General features: G+C 38.3%; 1 long non-coding RNA gene across 1 annotated transcript; it reads right to left on the bottom strand.

Moving 5' to 3' along the window:
• Window positions 1-792: 792 nt before the first annotated feature.
• LOC135578639 (uncharacterized) lies at window positions 793-25,524 on the bottom strand. Its single transcript, XR_010470575.1, has 3 exons — window positions 25,351-25,524; window positions 16,558-16,654; window positions 793-7,244 (listed from the first exon to the last, which is right to left on the bottom strand). It is a non-coding gene; the product is annotated as an uncharacterized LOC135578639 (long non-coding RNA).
• Window positions 25,525-26,219: the final 695 nt, after the last annotated feature.

Raw genomic sequence — 26,219 nt, 5'->3', positions numbered from 1 at the left:
ACATCCTCCAAGGAAAGACTCAACAGATGCCGATATCTGAATAAAGAAGAAGGCCCTGAGGGTGGATATGATGTCTGATGTCAAAAGAATAAAAAACAAAGAGGAAAAGAAAAATTTTCTGTCAGATCTCAGTGGGGCAGGACAGAAAGCAATAGGCTGAAATTACAGCAAGGAAGGATCAGATTAGGTAGTATGAAATCTTTTTAATATTACAGAAAGCAAAGCACTGCAATAGATTTCTTGGAAAATCTACCATCACAGAAAGTCTTTAAGACAGAGCTTACATTCAGGTGGATGAGAAATGTTTAAGGGAGAGCTGATCACACCTTGCAAGCGGAGAATGGTCTACATGAGCTCTTGGGCTCTCTTGTCACACTCTTCTTCTGCTGGATTGTTAATCTGTTGCTGATGCACAGATTTGAAAACAGTACAGCTGTTGAGCCTCGTCTTGTTAGAGAACCAGGCTAGGAATAAAAGTTGAAGATTTGAAGAGTGTGTCATCTTCTCTACTGCTCAGATCTGCTCCTGCTTTACAGTCTGATGTCAAGTGAATGATTAAAATCAGATTGTTGAGGAGTTTGGTGTTTGAACTATGGATGGCTTTTATTCAGAAACAAATACAGCTGGCAAACAATACAAAAAGTGATTCTGGATATCTTTGTGCTTTAACGTAAGGAATTTTGTTTTGCAGTTATTAAGGGAATTGTAATTTGCTGCTAAAGGTTAAAAATTTCTCAGTCATGCTGTTCCTCGAACATATACTAGTTAAAACACAAATAGTTTCTAAACTGATTTATTTCTTTTTTTTTTTTTTAAATGAAATTGCACTGTTAGTATCCAGTTATTATTCATTACCTTGCCAGACATCCAGTTAGGAATCAGGAGTCATACAATGTGGTTCATATGACTTTGCCACATGCCATCAACAATAGCTAGTGAACAGCAAATAGCTGAAGCAATTCTTTGCATGAATCCTCTAGACTGAAATGTGCATATATATTTGAAAATAATAAAGGCAACTACAAACACAGGAATAAATTTACAAATCATTCACAAACAGAAAAACTATAAGGCTTTTAAGCTAATTTATGCCTAATTAATCGGTGAGCGAATCATAATCATGACCAAATTACTCAAAAAAATTGGCTGAGGCAGTATGTAAACCCTTAAGTCTGCTTTTTGTATGTTCTATCAGCTCAGTGGAACAAGAGAGAGCACAGACAGCGTTAAAGGCATAGTGGAGGAAGGAAGATAATGTTTTCACCTATCCTGATTTGAATGTGACTGCTGCTTTGGTTTTCAACTTCCAATTATCAGAGATGATCACACAGAAACTAAGAGCTGATGGAACATCTCTAAGCCAGGTGCTGCCTCTTATCAGCTCTAGTATCTACTTTTTGCTCCCACACTAATGAAAAATGATTTCAAAAGAAATGAAGATCCTGTTTCAATAAGATTGGGGAAAAGATGTAACCTAAAAGCTGTCTACAGACTCAGGAATAAGTGAAATGTTTTGACAGGGAAAAATATGTGTTGGCAACATTGCTCGACTCAGATTTCAAAAGTAAAATTGAAACCATACTTCTACAGGGTGTAGATGCTGACAACTGGAAGCCTGTTCTGCAATATATAGTAGTTCAGAATATGTCAACCAGTTCCTCCTCTCCCCACTTTCTTTCATGTACAGGACAAATACATTTCAGGGAACAGTCTGACTTGGTAAGTTCTTGAAAACAAACAAACAAACAAAATCCAAATCTGACTCTCATCTGACTGCAAGGAGTTCAGAGAAGACACAGAGCATCTGTATCTAACTATATAAAACTGCAAGGAAAATGACATTCTTCAGACTTCTGTGGTCAATCCAGGCTAAACCTGGGCTGAGCCCATGGCTGTGCAGTGTCAGCCCATGTAAGTGCGAAACTGAAGCCATGAAAGAGACAGATCTGAAGAATCCAGACTTCAGTGTTAAGCAGGGCATTTTAAAATCAGCTTTTGAAGATGGGTTTTTTCAATTCGTTAGATCATTTTGAGCAACAGCTATGGAATGTGAAGTTCCAGGATTCATATGGCCAGTGTTCTAATTTCTTCATCATGGCCCCTGCAAGGTAGCCATGCACTAGATCATTAAAAACAAAACAAAACAAAACAAAACAAAACAAAACAAAACAAAACAAAACAAAACAAAACAAAACACACCAAACAAAAACAACAGCAACAAACACCTAAAAGAAAGGCATATATTTCTCTCCCAGCCTCCCTCTTTTGTGTTCATATGAGGAGATCTAGAGATAAAGTGAAGATTCCCTTTCTTGAAACCTACTTCAAGCAAAAACACTAAATAAATCTAGAATATTGATTTTTCTCTTTCATTTTGGACAGATATTAGCTGTTTCAATGTCTTTCCCTTGATTTTTTTCATTTTCCTCCTTCAGCATTATACAAGCTCATATAAGGTCAAACTCCTTAAGGAATTTGTTCTACAACCTTCCTCTAAGGTTTCCCAACTCTATATATTAACTTTCTGCTGACATCTGAAGCTTTGTTTCTCAGGGCACTTAGCAGAGGCGGGAGCATATGTCTGAATCTTTTTTCAAAGAATCCATTCTGCAGATTCTGTTACCAAAGAAGTGTATTTGTAAGAGATATTTCGGCACTTCTTGATTTGGTTCACAACACAGATACTGTTGTACTGTATCTCCCATCTACATTTTTTGGTGCTGCAGTACACAGGGAGTTTGCATGTATATATGCCTCTTCCCAAAGTATAAACTTGACTTGGGAATTGAAATTATGTGGATCTATGTGCAGGTCTGATTAGAGACAGGCTTCCTCAGTAACCCTTGGGTGATGCTCCTCCCTATCTCACATGAAGACAAGGCAGTGCAAAGCACTCTTCTGTCTGCTCCACTGGTGTCCAGACAGGGTTAGTCCTAGAGGAGCAGACATACGACAGCTCTGGCTTTGCCTCCTGAAAAGGCGGCAAAAAGGGCAACATCAAGAAAACCCTTAAGTGTAACCCCAGGGACATAGTGGTGCTGCAGAGCAGCACCCTGAAATGCTGAGAGATCAGTTTGTGGGTGCAGTGATGGATGTGCTTAAGAAATGCACTCATGTGAAACTGCAGCCTAGGGGGTAACTGTGCTGAAATGTTTCCCACACTCCCTCTCCTGCTTTAATTTCTCCCATGGCTTTGTGGAGTTGAGGTAGATATAGAGCATCCCACCTTCATTCTTACACTCTGAATTCAACTTAGCTTAAGAAACTGAATTTCAAGTGCATTATAAGCCTTACATTCATTAACCACCAAAAATTAAAATGAAAAGTGTAGGGGAACTGGCAGAAGAGAAGGATGTAAAAGTAAGAAGAAAATGAGAAAACACAGAGCAAATGGAAAGCAGGGCAGAGTCAGAAATGAATGAGAATTTTCTTCTTCTCATTTTAAAGGTCATTTCCTCCCTCTGGCTGACTTCTGTAACAATAGTAATATATACCACCAACACAAACACTTCAGGGGTTATTTTTTAACCTATTGAAAGGATGGGAACATTTTTGGCTGAAAATATTGAAACATTTCAGGTAAAAAACAAACCACAAAACACAAAAACAACAACAACAACAACAAAACAACGAACATTGAAAATCATCTGTCGTCATACTCTCACATTCGTTGTAACTGTCTCTCTCTTTCACTTTCTCACACTTAACAGTCAGGACTTCTGTGGCTGAATAGGTCCCTGGATAATAAGTAGAGATGTGGATGTGTGAGGGATGGTTAAGAAAACTAAAAGCAGGGATAGAGGGAAGAAAAAAGTATGAAGGAAGAATAATAGAAAGGATGAAAAGACAGAAAGTGAATAGAGATAAAAAAGAATAAGAAATAAATGGGAAAGAACTTGGCTTTCGTTTGCACTGACTCCTTTGTACAAAACTGACAGTGAAAAGTTGCTCTTATTCTTTTTTACCTCTATTCCAGTAAATCTAAATTGCAGATAGACCATTCTGATTCAGACCTACAAGGAAAGAGAAGGAAGAAAAAATAGTGTTAGAAAGAAGGAAGCAGGAGAAAAAGATAACTAGGGTTAAAATAGAGAAAACAAAACAAAACTGGAAAAGTTCTTAGGAATTTCAGGCGTTTCCTTTTCAATTGTTACTTACAGCTTTTAATAGTTTTCTAAGTTTCCAATGAATATTTTGAAAATTTTTCCCCAAAATGAACAACTGGAAAATTTCATTGATGTTGCTAACTTTCAGTCATTTCTACCTTAAATATTAAAGTGAAAGGGAGTATGATTTAAATAACTATCAAGTTTTAGAAAACAGAAGAGGAAGGAGAACAGTGAAGAGCAAGTGACATTGTTACACCGGAAAAACCCTACATCATAGTAATAATAATACTACTGTTACTAATGATGGCAACTAATCACTGAATTCAATATTTTAAAAACTGCATCGCAGCTTATGACAAAATTAAAAACTCACAGTTCACTAGGGGAAAAATCTTGAGTGCTTTTTACAGAAAATATGAGAAATGGGCCAGAAAAGATATTTTTAAAATGATGTTACAGTGAGAGCTATGAAAATAATTGCATATTTTCCAGTTCTCTGGCTGAAATTAGGACAATATTTTGGATCAAAATAAACATTTTGTTTGAAACCAAATGAAATGTTTTATTCCTCTCTGATGTCTTTCGTTTACTTGCAAATAGTTCTGATGTAAATTTAGATGATTTTTTAAGCAGAACACTTTAAAAAGTTTTTAAAATGTCAAAATAAACCACTTACAGTGTTTTGCAACTCTTTTCCAGGGTTATTTTTTCCTCATGTTGAATCAGCTTCACAAATTTGAGGCTATTTACAAATAGTTACAGACACTCTTGTTTTGCATCTCCTGCCTTGTAAAACAGACGACCTTTTCTGACAGGCGCTGTGTGCAGAGATTTCTTTTAGATTTCATTTCATAGCCTTTTATTTATTTTATTTTTCATCATCTTTATTCAACAATCTTCTGGAAACATCTGGAAGCCCAGAAGGTTTCCAGATTTGACCTTTTGTTCAAGAGGCCTCCCAAACCCCAGGACTTTCTCCTCAGAGCAGCCCAACGTAGGCCAGGTGCAGTGGCACGTTCTGATCTCTGAGGAGATCAACACCCTCTGCTCTGAAGGTGTCCGCATGGTTTTCTGCCCTGACTGGGTGTTAGCTGCATCTGAAATAGCCCTGACAAAGGTTTATTCGATCTGGCTGAGGGCAGCACTAATCTTCTTTCCTCAGATTCACTTTTGGAAGTGGCCGGACCTCATCTGCTCCGTGCAGCACCAAAGATAGCTTGCAGTTGCCTGCGGAGGATCAGGTGAACATATTTTCTTAACCCCTCCTCTGGTGAATGAGGGTGAGGGAGCAGGTACTATTAGTAAACCAGGTTTTATTCCATTTCTTAGACAGAGGAAAACATCCTCTGAACAGGCATAAGCAGCAGATGTGGTGATCGTGAGTGCCTTGGGATCCAGAGAGATTTTCTGCCTTACTGGAAGCCTGTGCTTCTCAGGGAGCTGGCTCTGCTCCACCGGTTGTATCCCTGTCCAACTGATATAACTGGCAAACTCTATTGATATAAATCCCTCTGCTCTTTGTCACTAGGTATCAAAGCTGTTAACAGGATCAGTATCTTCGTTTTAGGTTCATGGAGACAAAGCCTCTGACAGGGAAAGCAACGTGCTGGTACTATTTTGATAGAACTGGAAACTGAGCTTGTGAGTCCCATTATGGTGCCCTAAGCACCAGTCATCCCTTTCTAACTTTGCCACAGACTATTGTGGTATTATTATTGCCACACTCGGTTATGGTCATATAAAGGATATTTTGTGACATAATGAATGGTTTGAATGCATCTATCAGTTTTCAGGTTTCAGAGCAGTAGCTGCTTTAAAATGAAGAACATATTTCAGGTTTTTAAGCAGGATAGACTCAAGTTTGATTTCCTGCCAGCTTTATGCCAACTTGCATTGACTTTTGTAAAGTAACTCATGATTTACTACAGAGACAATGGGAGCAGGATCAAATCTACTGGGTGAATGGTTTTTAAATTGCTTGTTTTCCCTTCCTTGTCTTTCAGTTTCTATTTTGTTAACCTCATGTTTTAAAGTAACTGTATGTTATATTTTCTGAAATCCACTATGGGATATATTCTACTCTGAATGTATACACATAGCTTTTCCTAGTACCAGTGGAAGTCATGAACATGTACTGAATAATACAATGCAGTGTACATAAATCCTATAGGGAATCCATGTCCTGACTGCAAGAAAAAGAAATCACAGTATTTCAAAATGCCAATTGTAACATTGCAATGAGTTCCAGGCACATGTTTGCCAATAATGAATGGAGGGGTGCAGATACAATATTGGAGCTGTCTCCTGCAGAGTGGTATTATATATAATCATACATACTGTCAGCTTGCTTGATTATGTTCAGGATTGCAACCAGCTCACTCAAAACCAGAAGAGAATTTCTAATGTCTCCCAAATTTAATTTTCTTGAGAGATGTATGGAGGAATTTAATCGGTGGTTACAGCATGGGAACAAAAGCTCCTGTATCTATATTTGCATAATAAACACCTTTGTGAATTCCTTTTAGAAAGGTAATCGCACATTCAGATGTATTCACTTCCTTAACTTAGAAACAGAGCATTTATAGTGTTAAATCTTTATCATTTTAATTCATTGCCACAATGTTTCATTTAATGTACAGAAGCCGGCCACATTACTAATTATCTTAATTTTGTAAAATCCACAATCACAATTCAATCATTAATCAATATATCAGAACTTCACTCCATTAGCTGTTGTTTGTAACAGGGCATCTCCATTGATTGGGCTGTAGATTTTTTAGGGGTCTTGTTTTATAAATTGAACCTAGTCAAGTAAACATAACATTTGGTAATAGTCTTCATAGCAACTGTCAAAATGACTTATTGTTTTTCCAGTCCTGCATTCCTTCAGAATTAATAATACCTTTGTGCCCTTTATAACACTTATTATTAAAGCTATAAAAGTTCTCTGTGTTTAATGAGTGGATGTTTCATTATGTGTATGGTTTGCTTGACAGATTGAAAATTTTTCTAATCTGTTTCTCTTTTCCTCTTGATTGAAGTATTGTAAATATTCAATTAGCAGCTGGAGTAGAAGTAAAAGCAGAAAATGTCAACTGTCAAGTAGCTCCGTTGGAAGACACATGATGCTTCAACCTAAGACAGAAAGACAAAAGCATCTACCAACAAGGATGAAGGCTGCAAAATCTCTGTTTAAACATTCCATTAATCTCTTCCATGAAGTAAATAAAGTCAATACATCCAAGAATGAGGAATCCACTATCAAAACTGCAATTTACTTTTGTGATAAAGCTCTGTGTGGCAACACTATACTCCATTGCCAGCAGACTTTCTGGATTCCAGTTTTGTTATTGTTCATTTATGTAGCCCATTATGTAGCATATGGGTGTCCGTATCACAGTAATGTTATAAATTTCCCAAGAATATACACAAGTAAATAGTGCAATGCATCCTTATACTCTCAAGTATATTTCTCTTCTAGACCAAAATTTCTGCTTCCAAACATCAGATTTCTTTTAAGTTCTCTGTATGAAAACCTGGATATGCCTTGGCTCTCACATACATTGGCTGACTGTACTTTAGTCCAGTACTTTGGGAGAGGAACACTAAAAGGGAGCAAGAGGGACACATAGAGACATTTGTTTTCATTGACAAGCCAAGAAAAACTGTTTGCTGCAACATGTTATATTTTAAAACCCTATAAAAACTCTAAATAATTACAGGAGACTGAATTCTCTAAATGCTTCTGGTTACCCATATCAGTAGGAGAGGTTCATTGTGAGAAACAATGAACAGAATAAGGCTGGTTTTAATTGACAAAATTAAAGACTTTGCCAAGCCAAGCTATGCAGAGGTATGAACTCCTGCCTGAACAGCTGTTAGACTGCCATATTAGCCTGGAATTAACCTTCACGTGCTTTCTCAGAAGCAGCTACCATGGAGGTCCTCAACGTTTAATGCTGTGAAACAAATGGTTGTTCAATGTGTGGCTAAATAATAAAACGTTGTGGGAATAATTTGCCTACCAATAATTACAAAAGATCTTGATGACTTTCTGGCAAAGTCTATAGCAATTAAATCCCTTTCCGCATCTTCTTCATTTATTTTCTTATAACTTTTAAAAAAAGTAAATAAGTGCTTCTATCATCTCACATAGCAGATTTTCACATTCTACTGGTCATACATATTCAAGTTTATTCCAAGTTTTCACTGTTCTCAACATCTTGGTTTTGCCTGTCATATACTAGCTAACGTATCTGTTATGCTTTAGGTATATAATCTTAAAATGGCATGTATGTTCTGTCATCTGATAGGATGACACCTAGAGAAATATCTCAAAAAGCATCTGTACCGTGTTAGACAGTTCTGGTATTGATCAAAACAGAAACAGGCCCACTGATGGTGTTCCCATTTCATTAAAAATAAAATTTATTCTTGGAAATCCCACTGATGATTCTTTGGTGATTCAGCTGTTTTGCATGGGTAGAACAGATGAAACTGCTGGGCCGACTTGTGTGCTGCAGCCTCCCTGAGGTGCATCTGCATGAAGCAGAATCACGCTGCTGCGGGTCTGTGCTCCAGCTATTCTCTGTTCCCAAGGTGCTCACCAGCTTGATCACAGCTTCTGACAGAGCTCCATGCTATATAGATCTGTTGGCTTACAGTCCACTTTTCGGAGCAAGTGACAGCTGACACAACAGAGAATGGACTTTGCAAAATTAGTTTCTTTTTTAAAAGTTTCTTGACCCATGTAAAATTCAAAATAACTGTCAGAAAGTGTCTTTTTTTTCCCCATACTTATTTCTCATATATTACTCAACTTCACATATTACTCTCATATATTACTCAACTTGGCCTCCTTAGAGGCGAGAGGGGTCAAGGACAGCAAAAAGAACTTTTTCAAATACATAGCAGATAAAACTAATAACAGAGGCAATGTAGGCCCACTGATGAACGGGGTGGGTGCCCTGGTGGCAGAAGATACAGAGAAGGCAGAATTACTGAATGCCTTCTTTGTCTCTGTCTACTCTGCCGGAGGCTGTCCTGGGGAGCCCTGTACCCCTGAGACCCCAGATGAAGCCAGGTCAATGGAGGAGTTTGCTTTAGTTGATGAGGACTGGGTTAGGGAGCAATTAAATAGTCTGGACATCCATAAATCCATGGGTCCAGATGGGATGCATCCACGGGTGCTGAGGGAGCTGGCTGAAGTCATTGCTGGACCGCTCTCCATCATCTTTGCCAAGTCTTGGGAAACGGGGGAGGTGCCCAAGGATTGGAGGAAAGCAAATGTCACTCCAGTCTTCAAAAAGGGCAAGAAGGAGGACCCGGGTAATTATAGACCGGTCAGCCTCACCTCTGTCCCTGGGAAAGTAATGGAACAGCTTATCCTTGGTGCCATCTCACGGCATATCAAGGATAAGAGGGTTATTAGGGGCAGTCAGCATGGCTTTACCAAGGGTAAGTCGTGCTTGACCAACCTCATAGCCTTTTATGAGAATGTAACAAGGTGGATGGATGATGGCAGAGCGGTGGATGTGGTCTACCTTGACTTCAGTAAAGCCTTTGACACAGTCTCCCACAGCATCCTCACAGCTAAGTTGAGGAGGTGTGGTCTGGACAATAGAGTAGTGAGGTGGGTTGCAAACTGTCTTAAGGAGAGAAGCCAGAGAGTGGTAGTCAATGGTGCGGAGTCTAGTTGGAGGCCAGTATCTAGTGGAGTGCCTCAGGGGTCAGTACTGGGGCCAATATTATTCAATATATTCATTATCGATTTAGACGAGGGAATAGAGTGTACTATCAGCAAGTTTGCTGATGACACTAAGCTGGGAGGTGTGGCTGACACACCAAAAGGCTGTGCTGCCATCCAGCGGGACCTGGACAGGCTGGAGAGTTGGGCGGGGAATAACCTAATGAAATTTAACAAGGGAAAGTGTAGAGTCCTGCATCTGGGCAGGAACAACCCCAGGTTCCAGTATAGGTTGGGAAATTACATATTAGAGAGCAGTGTAGGGGAAAGGGACCTGGGGGTCCTGGTGGACAACAGGATGACCATGAGCCAGCACTGTGCCCTTGTGGCCAGGAAGGCCAATGGCATCCTGGGGTGTATTAGAAGGGGGGTGGCTAGTAGATTGAGAGAGTTCCTCCTTCCCCTCTACTCCGCCCTGGTGAGACCACATCTGGAATATTGTGTCCAGTTCTGGGCCCCTCAGTTCAAGAAGGACAGGGAACTGCTGGAGAGGGTCCAGCGTAGGGCAACGAAGATGATGAAGGGAGTGGAGCACCTCCCTTATGAAGAAAGGCTGAGGGAGCTGGGTCTCTTTAGTTTGGAGAAGAGGAGACTAAGGGGGGACCTCATTAATGTTTATAAATATATAAAGGGTGAGTGCCATGAGGATGGAGCCAGGCTCTTCTCAGTGGCAAAAAATGATAGGACAAGGGGTAATGGGATCAAGCTGGAACACAAGAGGTTCCGCTTAAATTTGAGAAAAAACTTCTTTTCAGTAAGGGTGACAGAGCACTGGAACAGTCTGCCCAGGGAGGTTGTGGAGTCTCCTTCTCTGGAGACATTCAAAACCCGCCTGGACATGTTCCTGTGCGACCTCACCTAGGCGTTCCTGCTCCAGCAGGGGGATTGGACTAGATGATCTTTTGAGGTCCCTTCCAATCCCAAACATACTGTGATACTGTGATTCCAAGCAGCACGAATCTGGTTGGATATACTAGTTACCACGAATCAAAACACAGTCTTAATAATATGGCACACAGTAAAGAAATAAAAAGGGACAGAATTGTAATCTGCTTGGCTCCAAATTATCTGTGGAAAACCTTTAGAAGAGAATGAAACAGGAACACATTGTCAGGGACCGGCCAGAAGCAGAAGCAAGGTGCTGGAAGCCAAGCACCATGACAAAGCTAGTTGAGTAATGGCCTCACAAACAGGGACACTATCCCACTGCCCATGACAAAGCTGGCTGAGTAATGGCCTCACCAACAGGGACACCATCCCACCACCCACCATCCCAGGAAAGTCTGGGGGTGACAGTCAGGGTCTCCTCAGTAGAGACTGGAGTTCACAGCTAGGCCTGGGGTAATCTTCTTTCCTTCACCAGGTGGCCATTGAATCAGAAAAAGGAAAGGCCACTGGCTCCACACCTTGCATGAGCTAACCAGAAATTAACCCCGTTTATATTAGATAGAAGAATTAACCAAAGCAGTGGTGGTTCTGGGTTTCAGCAAGGAAAATTTTTCAGCAGAGAGAACTTTTACAAATTAGTTAATGAAGTCTGCTGGACTGAGGAGTCTAAGAATTTGTGTGCAGAGATCGACATTTCTTTAGGACAAGGTGCTAAATTGTTAAGATTTATACCCAAGCAATGGGGGAAACAGGAGGAATTACCGAGCTGATTTGGTAAATGATCACCTGGGCAGGTTATTAGTAATAAGGAGAAACCATGCAAGATGTGAAAAAGGCCTGAAGCAAAGGTCAAAAGATATAGGCCTTTAGTGAGAAATTCCACAAGTTAGGCTGGCTTACTTTCCAATCAAATAGGAAGATATTCTGTATATGTACAGCTAAAATCCCCAAAGAAAAAAAGATGAAGGATCACTACTTTGCAAGAGTGGGCTAGAGAGTAAAGAAGATCTAACTATACCCTGAAAACTAACTTAATAGTTCAAACTGGCCCTCAGTAAGAATTATACTATTTATTATAAGGATAACCTAAAGTGGCACAGTTTCAAATCTGAAAGTGACACTAATTTCTGTGCTTCAAGGTGTAAGTCTTTTGTTAATTATTAAAGGTTAGGAGGAAACCCAGTGCTGATAGGTAGATTACTCCCCACTTGCATCTTGTTTTTGCTGTTTGTTGTGTAGTGTCAGACACTGGCTCTTCTTGAAGCCAAAACCAGACATATTTCAAATTAGTGCAACAAATATCACATATCATTTAATTACTTTGTTTAGCATTACTTAAACAGACCATTTAAGCATGCAAGGAAAACACTATCCTGTCTGAGAAACAATAGAAAGATTGGAGTGGTGTTATATGTGTGCAGAATAATTATCTTTGTGGTCTAGGGCTTTTATATATAAAGATTTCTGTTCCTGATTGGAAGATTGGATTGGAAAGTTTTCCACAGTTCATATTGCCTGTTTCCTTAAAGAAAAGACAAAAGTCTGCAGAGTAATCCAAGTTCCACCAAATCCTCCGAAGACTGTGCTCTCCATCAATCAGTCTCCTGCACACGACACGTGACTCAGATGAGCTATTCTGGGATTGTTTTAAAACTCCAAGTGAACAAATAGAAAAGTGGGGCAAAAAGAACAAGAAATAGCCTAAAATTAAACCAGAGAGGATAATATTTTGTCTTTCAATACTGTTTTACTTCTCAGAATCCCAGGGAAGCAGGAGCTGAGTATCTGAGTGGATGTCAGAGTCCCAGCTCTGCTGTATGATCGCTGTGCTGGGGGTCGTCAGGCTGGGCAGTGGATCACTCCCTTTTCCAGAGCACAATCTCCTCTGACCCTGCTCCTGCTGTGCTATTCAGACTTCTGCACCATGCCCCTCCTTCTCTCCATTTGCCACGATGCAAACAAGCAAGGAAGAACTCATAAGAAAAGGGGTTCAGAAGAAAAGATGTCACTTCCATGCCACAGAGTATTTGTTCAAGAATTAAAGGATTTCAAGGTCAGGTTTCAGAATTCTGGAGTTGTTCTCCAGAAGAAGAGATACTGGATTTGGCAAAAAATAATAGGTTGTGATTTCCACCCCACCACTCCCTAAAAGAACACCCATTTTTTCAATCTGCCTAATTTGTGGCTTGCATCACTTTATCAGTACAATGTAGGGAGGTATAAGAAATAATCCTTCTCTCTACCTCAGATAAAACACCTCTCCATCTTTTTTTCCTTTTCAGTTCCATTCCTTTCCTTCCCCCACTCTGGTCCCCCCAAAGAGGGAGCCAGTTTTACCCACCTAATCAATCACATTTCAGTGAGTAATTTTGAGACATTTAATTTGAAACACTATTAGATAATCTTGTTTAAAAAAAAGGAAACAAATGTACAGAACTGGAAGAAGGATGTAACTGAAACTAGAAAAGGAAAACACTATGATTATAGGATTACAAAATGCCTGACTACCAAAAATATGAATGTGAAACAAAATGCCCTTTGTTTGACTCTCCATTGAGTGTTACCTCACACGTTGCCAGAACTCCCATTATTATTCATAAACAGAATTCTCCAGAACACCATATAACTGTCATACAAGCAATATGGATTGTATTGTGTCACAAGCAAATTTTATTTTATTTTATTTTATTTTTTCATAACCACTTGGCACAACCTTCTTTTGTCCCTGGCACTGATACCCAGTTGCCTACAAATATATGTGGAGAAAAAACAAAGCCGACACCTGTAGCCACTCATATGCTGAGCTTTCACAGCTGCAACACCCATGTGCCAACATCCAGAAAAGGTCTTTCCCGGGAGTGGCTGTGAATTTGGGGCTGACTTGTTCCCAACTGCCTCTTTTTTTGTTGCTTAATCCTGTGCTCATGAGATGCCAACATCAAAGGCAAATGCTGCTTATGTATTGATAACCTTAGTACTCAGCTATCCAAAATCATCAAGCTGCGTACTTCATAAGGGGGAGAAAGGAAAGTCATTATTTAACTATTTAAAAATGACTTAAATCAGTTCCTGCCCACCTTTCTGAAAAGACTTCAAAAGCTTCAGGAAATGGATGACAGTTGGTGACAAGACCAAAACCATATGAATCTTCCGTCTGACACTTACTGAAGTGATGACAGCCCAAGCCAGATGAAGTTGTATTATATTTAATGCAGATGTGTCTTTCACTTTAAAAGAAACAGCTGCTTTTAATTTAAATTTAATTTACAATGGAGTCAGAGATTATCAAATGCCATTCCCCATTCACATCCAGCCCCCATAGGAAGCAGTGTTAGATAAAACCCATGCAAGGTGGTATTCTTTGCTAATGCTGGCTACATATGGGGAAACGTAAGGAAAAGTGAGAACGGTAGACAAGGAATCAGGACACAGTGAGAACAGACTATATTTGAAGCTATGTTTTCATAGGAAGATAATCAAAGACTATGCAAGCACATAGAGTGTAAGATCAAAGGTCTATCTAGCCTAGTATTATGTCTCTAGCAGAGGGCCAGATACTATGAAATGACAGTGAAAAATCAGAGTTTGTGGGGAAGGACCATTCTTCTTTCCAGTTTGCAAGACTTTTGATTTATGGTCTTGTTGAGCCAAAGAAGCATGCAGGCCATCATGTTTAATCCTGTCACTAACTGATGGTAGAAATACTATAGGAGTTGTATGACAAAACACTCAGATCTACAGTCTACAATTTTAAACTTTCTTTACATCTTGGGGTTTTTCCCTGTGACCTGCAACTCTAGTCCTTTCCACAAAGAGCTGTTAAAAATAAGACAATAAGAATATCTACAGATCATTACCCTCTATATTACCCCACAAAGGTAGCTGATTTGTACTCTGTCATGGTGTTGTCTTCTTTTCACTGAGTATTGTTTACTTAGATTACAAATGCTTAGCACCAAAGATGTTTTATTTTCTCTTATAACCCAAACCCACTTCTGTTAATATAAATAAAAAAATATCTGAAAAGAACAAGGAGCCCAAATTCCATTGCAGTTCTTTGTTCAAAGATTAAAAAGAAATCAGTTTAAAACCATGACTTATCTCTCTGATATACTAAAGCAGAGATCTCTGGATTCAGAGTTTTAACTCTAAAACATTTAATCTACTTCCTTTTTCTTACGTTTCAGGATGCAGTCTCGTTCTGATTTATATTTACATATTAGAAAATATTATATTTAAATACTTGTTGAAGTAATGCTTGATATTTACGGATCACATTGTATCTAGGCAGTCTTAAAAATATGCCATGAACTTTTTTGATCGATGGTGTATGCTAAATGAATGAAACTTTGCTCATCTGAGTGAATAAAGGAGAAATGTTTTGTTTTTTTTTTTTTAATAGTAAGCGTTGTGAGCAAGAATATGCATAGTCCATCTAAAAGGAAAACAAAACCAGTTGGGTTTACCAGTAATAGAATGCAGGCATTGTAGCAAAATCAGTGAAACTAAATAAATTCACTCGCTGCTTCTTACTAATGAACACTGAACAAAAATCAACATAAAGTTACATAAATAGTATAATTGTAAACACTTTGCTGTATGACAGAATTTCAACAATATAGGAAAAATATTTTGGTTTTAATCTTTGCTGTTCCTCTTTTCACCTTATGTGGTAAAACTGATGATAAAAGGATCAGTACTACTGAGAGAACGGAAAAATATTTTCAGTTCTCTGCTAGCAAAAATGAGGAAAGTAGAACTGTCAATAAAGACTAGAACCTTTAGGCTTAAGCATTTCAGGGAAGCCTAATAGTCTTTGGCTTATGCAGCTAATTTCTGTTGAATTTCAGTGGAAGCTGTGCACTATTTAAAGTCACAGTTTCGCATTGGCAAAATATTTCATTTTTTTCTGATAGAAGCTTTTTCTGCTGTTAAAATCATGATGCTTCTGAATGCGAATCTTTGAGTAGAGAAGATAACTTTTATATTTGCCTCAAGACTTGTGTTTTCTCAGATAAGTTATTACATTTTACCTTGGAAAAAAACTGGGAAATACTTGCTAAAACCATTAGAAACTGTATATAAATATTTGCAGAGCAAAAAGAAGTTATTGTCATAGTAACTTGGGCCCCAAATTTGCAGCCCTACTTATACTGATATAACCCAGAGACACTCCATTCTCTGCCAGGTAATCCACAACACCAGTGAAATGCAAGATCAGAATTTAGCCCAGGGATCTCGAGTTCATTTTTAATCCTTTCAAAATCTCATGTAGAGGAAAAGTACAGCTGAACAGAATTTACATTTTGCATTTCATACAAACTTACCTTAAACAAATCAGAATGAATAATATGTCTGTTGAATAAGTTATTTTAAATTTTGGTGCATCTTAAGACTGACTAATATGCAGGGAAGAGGTTTTGGCACTTTGGTGAAAGCTTATTCGTTATATAAGATGAGCAGTATTCAAGTGCAGAATACTCTATTCATCTATTGTACTCCCAAACCCAGGAAGTAGTTGCTGATAATGATTTTAGATGAGGTTTTATCAGCCTCATTTTATAACAGTTCTTCATTCATAAACAACGGCCACAGATTGAACAACAGTGAAAGCTGGAAGAAAAGAAAATATTGCTGAATCCTCATATTCTGTAATGGTTGGAAGGGGAAAAAAATTGAAAAAGTGGTTCTGCCTTGACAGCACTAGAATAATTTCTTTTGAAAAGAGCAAACCCCTTCAGAAATAGTAAAAACAAACCCACAAACAAAGCACAGGTTCTTTGTGACCTGATTATGAAACAGCCCTGTACTTACCTGCACTCCAGCTTTCACAGAGATAAGAGTTTCAGCCTTCATGGACTGACAGAGACTGATGGTCCAGAAAGCAGCCTGAACAAGTTGTACAGAGAATCTGGAATGCAGCAAGTTTAACATTAATAAAATGAAATACTTTTCACTGAATATACAATTGGCCCTCTGAACTCATTGTTGCATATTTTTAGCAAGGCTTGCTGACACCCACATAAGGCTGAGCATGTAGCAACCTTGTAGGAGTACTCAGCAACCAGAGCCAAGATTTAAAAAGACAAAGTTATCCAAACCCTCAATCATTCATTGAGGATTAATTAAGAGACTCTCCTTTCTACCTAATTATTTCCCAATTCTTTAGTTCAGGATTTCTAGCCTTTATGAATCACTTGAAGGATCTAATATGGTTACTGATGGAAAGAGGAAATTGTATAGATGGACTAGTGATATGTTTCTGTGTGGCAGCCCCTGTACTCCTGGGTTCTTTCATGTCTGAGCAGCATTCATGATGCAGTCAATACAGGCTCTTCACTTGGGAGCTTTGAATGACCATCTGGAGCCTCTGTAGACTCAAATCAAAATGTCTAGAGCTGGGCATTGTTCTACAGACTTGCCTTAAAACTTCTGTATTTCATACTGAAAAAAGGAAATGGGCATGCTTTTTTTTTTTTTCTTTCTTTTTTCCTGAAGTATTTAATTTCTGAAGTGAAAATAAAGAAGATGAATCTGACTAGTTTCCTGCCTTGCTTTCTGGTGAGAAAATTTTGGATCAGGCTGAAAGTGAGACATAAAGTTTAAATTAGATACAGAGACACCAGAGCTAGAAAAATCCAGTAACTACAGTCATGATTTGACTTGATATAATGTGTTTTCAAGTTTACAGCCATGGGATTTCCACTTCAAAATAATGAGAAAGGAAGTGGATGCAAAGAAATTTGACTGTAGAAAGCTGCCAGAAGAGCTACAGTTTGATGGTGTTTTCCCCAGAGAGAGTGCTCATATCATAGTGAAAATAAAGAGCAGCAGTCCTGTAAATGTCAGCAAGGCCAGATAACATTAGAGATTTATACTGAGAGACAAAGCCGTTTTCCATTTAATTCGAAATTGAATTCAAAAGCAGCCAATTTAGATCTTTGATGTGAAGTGTTTTTTCAATGTCAAATCCCATTAGAAAATTAGGACCTGATTCTCATTTGTATGAGAATATAAACGAGAATGTACAACATTTGCAAAGGAGAAACTATATCTATGACAACACCAAGGTTTGGGATTTTTTTTTGTTTTTTTTAACTATTTTAGAGCAATCTGAACTGGTCTTCACAGAGATGAGAGTCATACCCCTGAAAAGCCTGAAACCTCCAGAAGCAGAAGCATAGACAGACACATACCATGAAGTTAAAGCAAACTGAGCTGGGAGATGGAGTTAAGCTGTTGTCTCAGGCTGTGCTAGAAAAAAGTACTAGGTATAAACACTCATGCACATCTCACATATTCTCTTAAGAAAACTCCTCTCAGATGAGTCAGATCTCTAGTAGCAACCATAAGGGACACTGTTTTGCCAAGAACCTCAGCTATACAGGCTCCCCGGGGAGGTGTCACGGCCCCAAGCCTGACAGCGTTCAAGAAGAGACTGGACAACACTCTCAGACACATGGTGTGAACTGTGGGGTTGTATGCAGGGACAGGAGTTGTACTCGATGATCCTTGTGGGTCCCTTCCAACTCAGGACATTCTATGATTCCTACAAAATCTATGGAGATGAACTTGGATTGAAGATGGGTCAAAACCATATGGGGTGGGGGGACGGGGAAGGTATGTGGGGGTTTTTTTGTTTGTTTTTTTTTGTTTTTAAATTCAGCAATAAAATGTGGACAGCTGTGATTTGCCCTATAATAATTGCATCCAGGTTTGAAGAAACCTTTCAAAGCTAGTACACACAGTAGTGTGCTTTCTCCATAGCAAACGTAACTAACAGACCAGCAAAGCTTCTTAGTTGTACGAACAACAGGAATCATGAACCTGAACAGGTCACATGAAAACTGACTGAGGGACTGACGCTGGTTTGGAAGTATTTTCTCATTTTACTAAGAAGAAGGTGGTTGAACCGAGGAGTGCGATTTAAAAAGGCAGAAACACAGCAGAACAATGCAGAGCGATCAACAGGAAGCCTCACAGACACTTGCAGCAGAAACCTGAGGAGCAGCTAAGAGTGAAAGAGCTTCTGGCCAGAGACTTGTTCAAAAGGAGGCTTGGAAGGAGGAAAGAATAAGTTGTCTCCCCTTGCTTCATCCCTTCTGTCTGCAGAGAACTTGAACCTGAATAAACAGATGGCACTGCGGAAATGCAGGTCCTAAAGTGAAGTGAAAGCAAATTGCAAACCTCTTACTTCTCTCCCCAACCCCAGTGGGTCAAAAAGGGTATCAATGATGAAGACAAAGAGAAATCTAATTCTGTTAAAAATTTCTGCTCTGCTAGTGCTGTTTTAGTTGTTTTGGGTGGCATTTATCCCTTTTTTAAATTTTCTGTATCTTTTGGCAGTTAGCGTTTCAGCGGAAGTTTAATCTCCCACTCAAATTATGTCTCACATACACATGAAGTACACATACACATACACATACACATACACATCAAGTGGGGAAATACAAAAAGTGTACTGTCTCTGGTAGCTGGTACTATGTGTATAATTATTTACAATGAATAAGCAATTTCCTTCAGGTCAGACATGCAGAAAGCTTCTTACATTTGATCTTTGCTACTAGTATAAGTAGTAGCTTTTACCTAAAGTGAAAAATAACACCAGCAGTGGAGAACTAAACAGAACTAGATAAAGGAATAAATTATGTATTAATATTTTACTAGGCTTTTTAGAAGTGAGAAATGCAACCTATTTTTTATGTAGGATTTCTTGTGTCTCTGCTTATGCATTTGGTGAATAAAGAGTTTCAGCAGACATCTTTTTATGGGAAACATCAGTCAGTGATTAGTTTAAAACTACTTTGTCAGGACCAGGAGATCCATGATGGGGTACTTCTGCAGACTGGGCTTTGTGATTTGCTTTTTGCTTACAGCAGGCCAACCTGTAATCATGAATCTGAGACCTCTCAAACACCTAGAAAACTGTTCTGAGGATTGAAAACACTGTCAGAGAAAGCTCTCTGTATCTAACAGCCAAATTAATCCCTGTTCCAACTTGGTTGGAGTCATTCAGTTGCAGCTGATTGTATGAAGCAGATAGTGTAGCTGAATGAGATTTAAGGGCATAGAGAACAGTTGGAGAAGCTCTTTTTTCCTGGAGGTTTGTTTCTTCTCAAGAAAAACAAAACAAACCCATAAATATTATACTATATATCCAAGTCAATACTGTTGAGTATTTTACTTCATTTCAACACAAAACTAAATGTATTGGCCAAAAGGACAGTATTACAAAGCTAAACTATATTCTGTGTGTCTGATGCTGACACAGCCTTCCCACTTGTGATTCCTCCGTCTATCTTTTAAGAGCTTTTTGAGTTCATAGTCATCAAAAGAACATGACGGAAGGTGGTAGAATGGTGTTGCAGGGTTATAACACAACCAGCTGATCAGGAGCCATTATTTTCTGTGTTGAAAGAAACCCTGATGTTTTTTAGTCCTCAGAGGATCTAATTCATGTCTTCACAAATTGTGGTGCAACCACTGTAAGATATAGGGGGAAATTCTGACCTCATTGAGGCATGGGGGGAATACCAAAGAATTCGATGGAGTCATGATTTCATGTGTCATGGCTTTCTGCACTATAAAAAGCTAGGCCATTAGCATAAGACTGCCTCAGACTTTGTAACTTCTTGTGCCTCCATTTACCAACGGACCTATGCAGAAACATTCATGTTACTGTAATGACTATCTTGTGTGTTTGTTATAGAAGGATGCTGCGAACAGGACCTCAAATCAGCCTGTGAGTTTGTGAAGTCAGCTAACACAGAAAGAAGCTAATAATATATACCTGTTATCAGAGCGGTAGCAAATGTTTTATACTTATAACTTTTTAAGTGTACCAAGCAAACTCCTTTACAGCAATACAGTACTATATGGCTGCTGCTCCTCAACAACGATGTTCTGCTCTGAAGGATCTATCCTTTGAATAAGGACAGATCTCAAAAACAGGTGAAATTGCAGGCAGAATAAAATAATTTATACTGGTATGAAGCAATATTCCATTTTGCCACAGCAAGTACTATGCACTTCATGGTAACAGGAAGTATGTTAAGAGAAAGATGAACAATAAAAATGCTTCTAATGCATTTATTATTGTAAACATACATGCATTATATTCAAACACTCAGTATAACTTACTTACTGCCACAGGCCAATTAGATCATCTCCAATCACATGTGGAAAGAGCTCAAGCTAACCTAATTTGCCCAAGAATGCTCCATTTATTTCTAGGTTTCTGATGTTTTTATACCGTTGCAAAATGATCACTAAACATGCCCCCCAGTATGAAGCCTCTGCGCACTCAGAAATACAAGTTCAGAGGACCATCCTTCTAGTGAAACAGTGATAACTGACTGTACTTCTAAATTATGTTGCTTGATGGACAATAAACATCTGATATTATATAAGAAACGCTTGGCTTTACACCTGCAAAGATTGCTGCTTACATTCAAATGCATGTAAAGTCAACTGCTTAGTCTTTCTCAGAGGAAACAAACAAATAAACAAACAAAACACAAACAGCCAAACAAAACCCACCACCACCACCAAAACACAACAGACCTAAATTTCTTAGTTCTGCGGCTTTTGACCCATGGCAGTACTGATCTTCTTTGTAGTGAATTGGATGATTCAGGAATTTTAGTTCTCAGGATCTTTTGGTTCTACATTATTTTTTATGCATTCAGACTCCTAACTGTATGACAATCTGAGGCCACAGTATTGTAAAACTTAATGAAAAAAAAAAAAAAAAACAAAAAGAAGAGACAATCAGAAAACAGTGCCTGAATAAAAGTCTGCAGCGATATTTGGTCTCTTTGATTATTTTGTTACACGATGGGTTGGCTCCATAGCAAAAATGGCAATGAAGAAGACATTAGTGTCATGTAACTATATTGTCCTTAAATTCATGAATATTTTATAGTTGAAAATTTTATTATACTTTATGAAAAATCTGGAGAGTACTCACTATTTGACAGACACATCTAATTCATAGGCAAGGGGTACACATCACTGTGCAACAAGTTGAAGGCCTGGGTCTTATGGCAGGACACTGTGTTTCTTGTGTTTCGGATGGGTTACATTATCACATTCTTTCTATCTAGTGGCATCATGGTTTATCATATGGGTCAAGTTAGCCCTAATACTCTGTTTTTCCTCCTTGTCGTCTTCACTAGAAGCATTCGATCAGTACACTCACACAGTCTGAACCACCAGCTTGAAGCTGGGATCTTATTTTCTTTCCATTGCATTTCTCTTAATGCATGTAATACGTTGTATTTCACTGTCATCGGGGAGTGTCATAAACATCTAGAAGACTCCTACACAAGTTTGTCTAAATATTTTATTGGTAAAACCAAAACTGGGACTGTATCCATCAAAAATCAGCAATATTCACTGCCATGTGAGCCTCATTCAAGCAGAGTTCTGCAGCTGTAGCTGTAACTGCATTAAATGTCTTCAATAAAAATGTACTTTTCCCTGGAGTGATTGAAGTAAAACATAATATTTCAGCTATATACTGTATCTCACATGAAAAGTAATGATCTGAACTTACAGTATGTTAAAACCCTTCGTCATAGCACAAACTGAACAGTAGGCAAGGTCTAGTATATGTTACAGGACATTAAAATGAGCTTTCAACCAAAAAAAATCATAAGCAGACGCTGCCATAAATCTTGTGCACTCCTGGTACCTATTAAAATTCCACCAAAATTCACATGCTAACGATGTGATTCGAATCAATCCAATTCATCAACCTTGTGGGCTGATTAAAGGTATCACACCATTATGATTAACTCATTGCTCGTGGAAGTAGGATTTTGCAAAGTGCAGCACAAAGCGGAAGCTTTGGCTTCCTTGACACCAAGAAGTTAATAAGGAACTATAAACTTTAAGAAAAATGTTAGGCCAGTTCATAAAAATCTATGTTTAGTAAGGACTGATCCTTCTTTCTCTACATTCTCAAGCAGCCAAATAATTTATACTGTAACCATTTTCAAACACCATTCATATACACTCTTTAAAACTAGGAATTTCTTATCCATCCCTCTCCCACTTCTGCTTCGGACTTCAGTCTCCTCTTTAACAAAGCAAAGAGTGTCCATTTACAGACAGAGGGAAACAGCTCCATTAATCACAGAAAAGTATTCTTTATGTAGAAGAAAAGCATGCTCCACACTTTTTCCACATGAAGATGTGATATTCATGTGGAAATGGCCTGAATTATTTTTTTTATGAATAGGGCCCTTGGTGACTAATTCTTTTCTGGGGAGGGTAACAGGCAAATGTTATCCAGATGCATTCCTCTGGAATTGTTCCCAGTTTCTGGAAGTGAAAACTACTGTACCTGTAGTACAATACAGGGCAGTCAGTGAAACTTGATATCAGCATAAATAATGCAACAGTGTTCCCTTCACTTCTCACCATTGCTATAAAAATCTGATCTGTTGTAAACATCTACCAAATGACCTTCCAGTAATTCAGTAATACCTGTACCTATTCACACACAGATCTGTGTATAGGAGGGGAAAGTAACTCTGGGAGATTGCAATTCACCTCAAAACCTGAGTCAAACAAAGCTTTTCCAGCTTTGAAAATTTTCTGACTCTGCCCAACAAAGGGAAAGATGATGAAATGAATGTTTACTTGTTCTATTTAGAGTGAATTTTGGGATGAAATTGCTATATCAATCCTGCTTAGGTGAGTGCAGTAATTTAGGAATCCAATGCTACAAATAATGACAATGATACTAAAGAAAATGCTCCTGCACAATCCTTTTCACATTTTATGCACTGAGTACTACCTTTCAGACATAAAGATCAAAATACTTTAAAGAAACAGTGACTGCTGTTATGTTCAAGGCATGGATATGGGGCAAGAGGATATGAAGTGACTTGCGCAAGCCATTCAGCAAACATCTTCAGTGGCAGCGTCAAGGATTAACAAAGTTCAGCATTACTAAATCCTTAACAAAGAGTTCTAAGTAAAGACCAGCCTCTCAGTTTGTCTCCAATCTGGAGATAAGTGGCTTCTTGTAACTGCTGGAACAGTTTGAAAATACTCCTTCAGAACTGAGAACAAACACTGTGGCTGAAATGCACTGTCCAGCTATTTGCCAAATGAAAAAAAAAATAAAAATAATCACATTCCTGGTATAACAAAGCCTATTTTTAACCCTACAAGGTTTATTTGTTCCTGTGTGTTTTGATACATCTTTGTAACTAAAAGAGAAGACACTGTGTATGTGTTTTATATCCTCTCAGTCCAACCGAGACTATGCTTCAGTACTATGTTTGGTGGTCTACATGATATACACTGCAATATTATGTAAGATACAAAGGTAAAGGTAGAGTGGATTCAGTATTAGTTACTGATAAACATAGTGAGATTTTTGAATTGTTCTCTGAAACACGGTCATGGCTAGAAATCAATTATGAACATTTCAGTATTCAGCTGGGAAGAGGGACAGATTTTTATCCCTCCTGGGTCATTTCTTACTACTGTGATATTAAGTATTTCTAAACATTTGGAAAACAGTATTGTCTAGTGCTACTCAGCCACCCAATATCTCTAGTTTGAAAAAGTCACCACTTAACCATGAAATTTAGGTTAAAATTGTGTTGACAGATTCAAACCATTATATTAATGAGTGAAGAGACCTGTGCTAATATTCACTCCTGTGGATTTCTGCAATAAATGATTGGAAAAGTGGACAAAGCAAAAGGAGGTATTACCAGTGCAGGGATAGTTCCAGTACACGAATATCCATGCATTACGTTCCTTCTTTTTTTTTAACAGAAAGCAGTGCTGCACTGAGAACAATCGCATTATAAATGGTCTGCACCAGTACTGAGAAATTAATAGGCAATCTGTAGAGTACAGTATTTTGGTGTTTTCTATGATGTCCATTCCTATCACTATGAGGCAAGTATCAACATGACTATTTGAAGGTGTCCAGCTGCATTTATTACTACCTCCAGGCATCCTCGCATGCCTTCACTAAACACACTCACCACCCTCGGCAAGAAAGAATACTTTTATCTTTCTATATTATCCAAACCGCAAAATGGCTATTAAACACTCACATATATACACTTCATCAGAGAACTGTCTTTTTGCTGTACTCCCAAGCATAGGTTTTCCTGCACAAAATATAATTAGGTTCAGACCCATCATTAGTACTATTAAGCGATGTATTTCTACCATATTTAAAGCCCCACAACATACCTACTACAATCAGACACCTTTAGAAAGCTGGTACCTCTAAATTTTTAACAGCTCATAATTGCTCCCAGTAATTTGGGAGATGATGGATTGCAATTTCTACTCATGAGTAGTTATTTGGCTTAAAAAACTCTTTTAGGAACTTTTTGGAAGTTTTTAAAACATATCAGTAGCTCTCCTAATCGCAAGCATTAAAAATTCTTGCCTAACTCCATAGCCAGGAGAGAGGTATAGGCATTTTTGGGGGCTGTCTCACTAGATTTCAGACAGGTGTATCTAACACAAACCTTTTTTTGTTTGCTTGTTTGTTTTTTGAGTTATTGTGCTTTCTCCACTGCCTATAGAAAGAAGCCAGGCAGCTACGTTATAGTGGAGGCTTACCTTTAAGATGGCTGCAGTTTGGAGAAACCCACCATTAGGATCCACCTTGCTCTCTCAGACTTCTTTCTGAGTCACGTAGAGGGGACACACATGTTTAAACCGCCTCACAGTAACAAAATAAGGTATTAATACACATTTAATAATGCTAAGACATGTTTAAAAGCTCCAGGATACATGTCAATAGCTCCAGAAGAAGTTTCCACATAAGTTTCTCATTAGGAAATGCTTGAGAAGTGCTGTATTTGTGGTAGCCTGATGAGATACAGAGTTTATTTACACTTCTCTGGGAAAAGCTACACAATTCTGACTCCTGATCACACCTTCATTGAACAGGGTAGAACCATCAGATATTTGTAATAGATCACCATTCTCTGAATGCTGAATATTCCAAATTGTATCAGCAAACCTCATCTGCCATGGAATATGTATTCTGATTTGGAAAGATTCTCTCTACTCTCTTCATAGATAGGCATCTACTCAGGCTGTGTGATTTGGATAAATATGTAAATATATGTGATTTGAAAAATAAATCACAACAAACTACCTTTTCTTCTTCTCTGCCAGGTACTCCTTCACTAAAAATTACCTTCAGACATTCATAATTTTAGTGTTCTTCTCTAATACAATAATAGTTGTTTCTTGAACAAAGAGCAGTGCAGGATAGTGGTCAGAGCTCCTGGAAAATAAACTGAAAGAATGATTTAAAAGCTTCACATTATATCAGCTTCTCTGGAAGCTATTCAATCTAATGAATTTAAGCACAGAACAATTTATTATGCAGGTTCCAAAAGCTTCCTTCTTTAACAAGCCAATTAGTTGGTCCTCTGCTAATACACAAACTGAACATGTTTCATAGCCCATACGAGAAA

The sequence above is a fragment of the Columba livia genome, chromosome 2 (genome assembly GCF_036013475.1).
Source record: "Columba livia isolate bColLiv1 breed racing homer chromosome 2, bColLiv1.pat.W.v2, whole genome shotgun sequence".
NCBI classification, from domain to species: Eukaryota; Metazoa; Chordata; class Aves; order Columbiformes; family Columbidae; genus Columba; species Columba livia.
The sequence above is the reverse complement of the archived record's forward strand: the minus strand, read 5'-3'. Positions and strand labels throughout refer to the sequence as shown.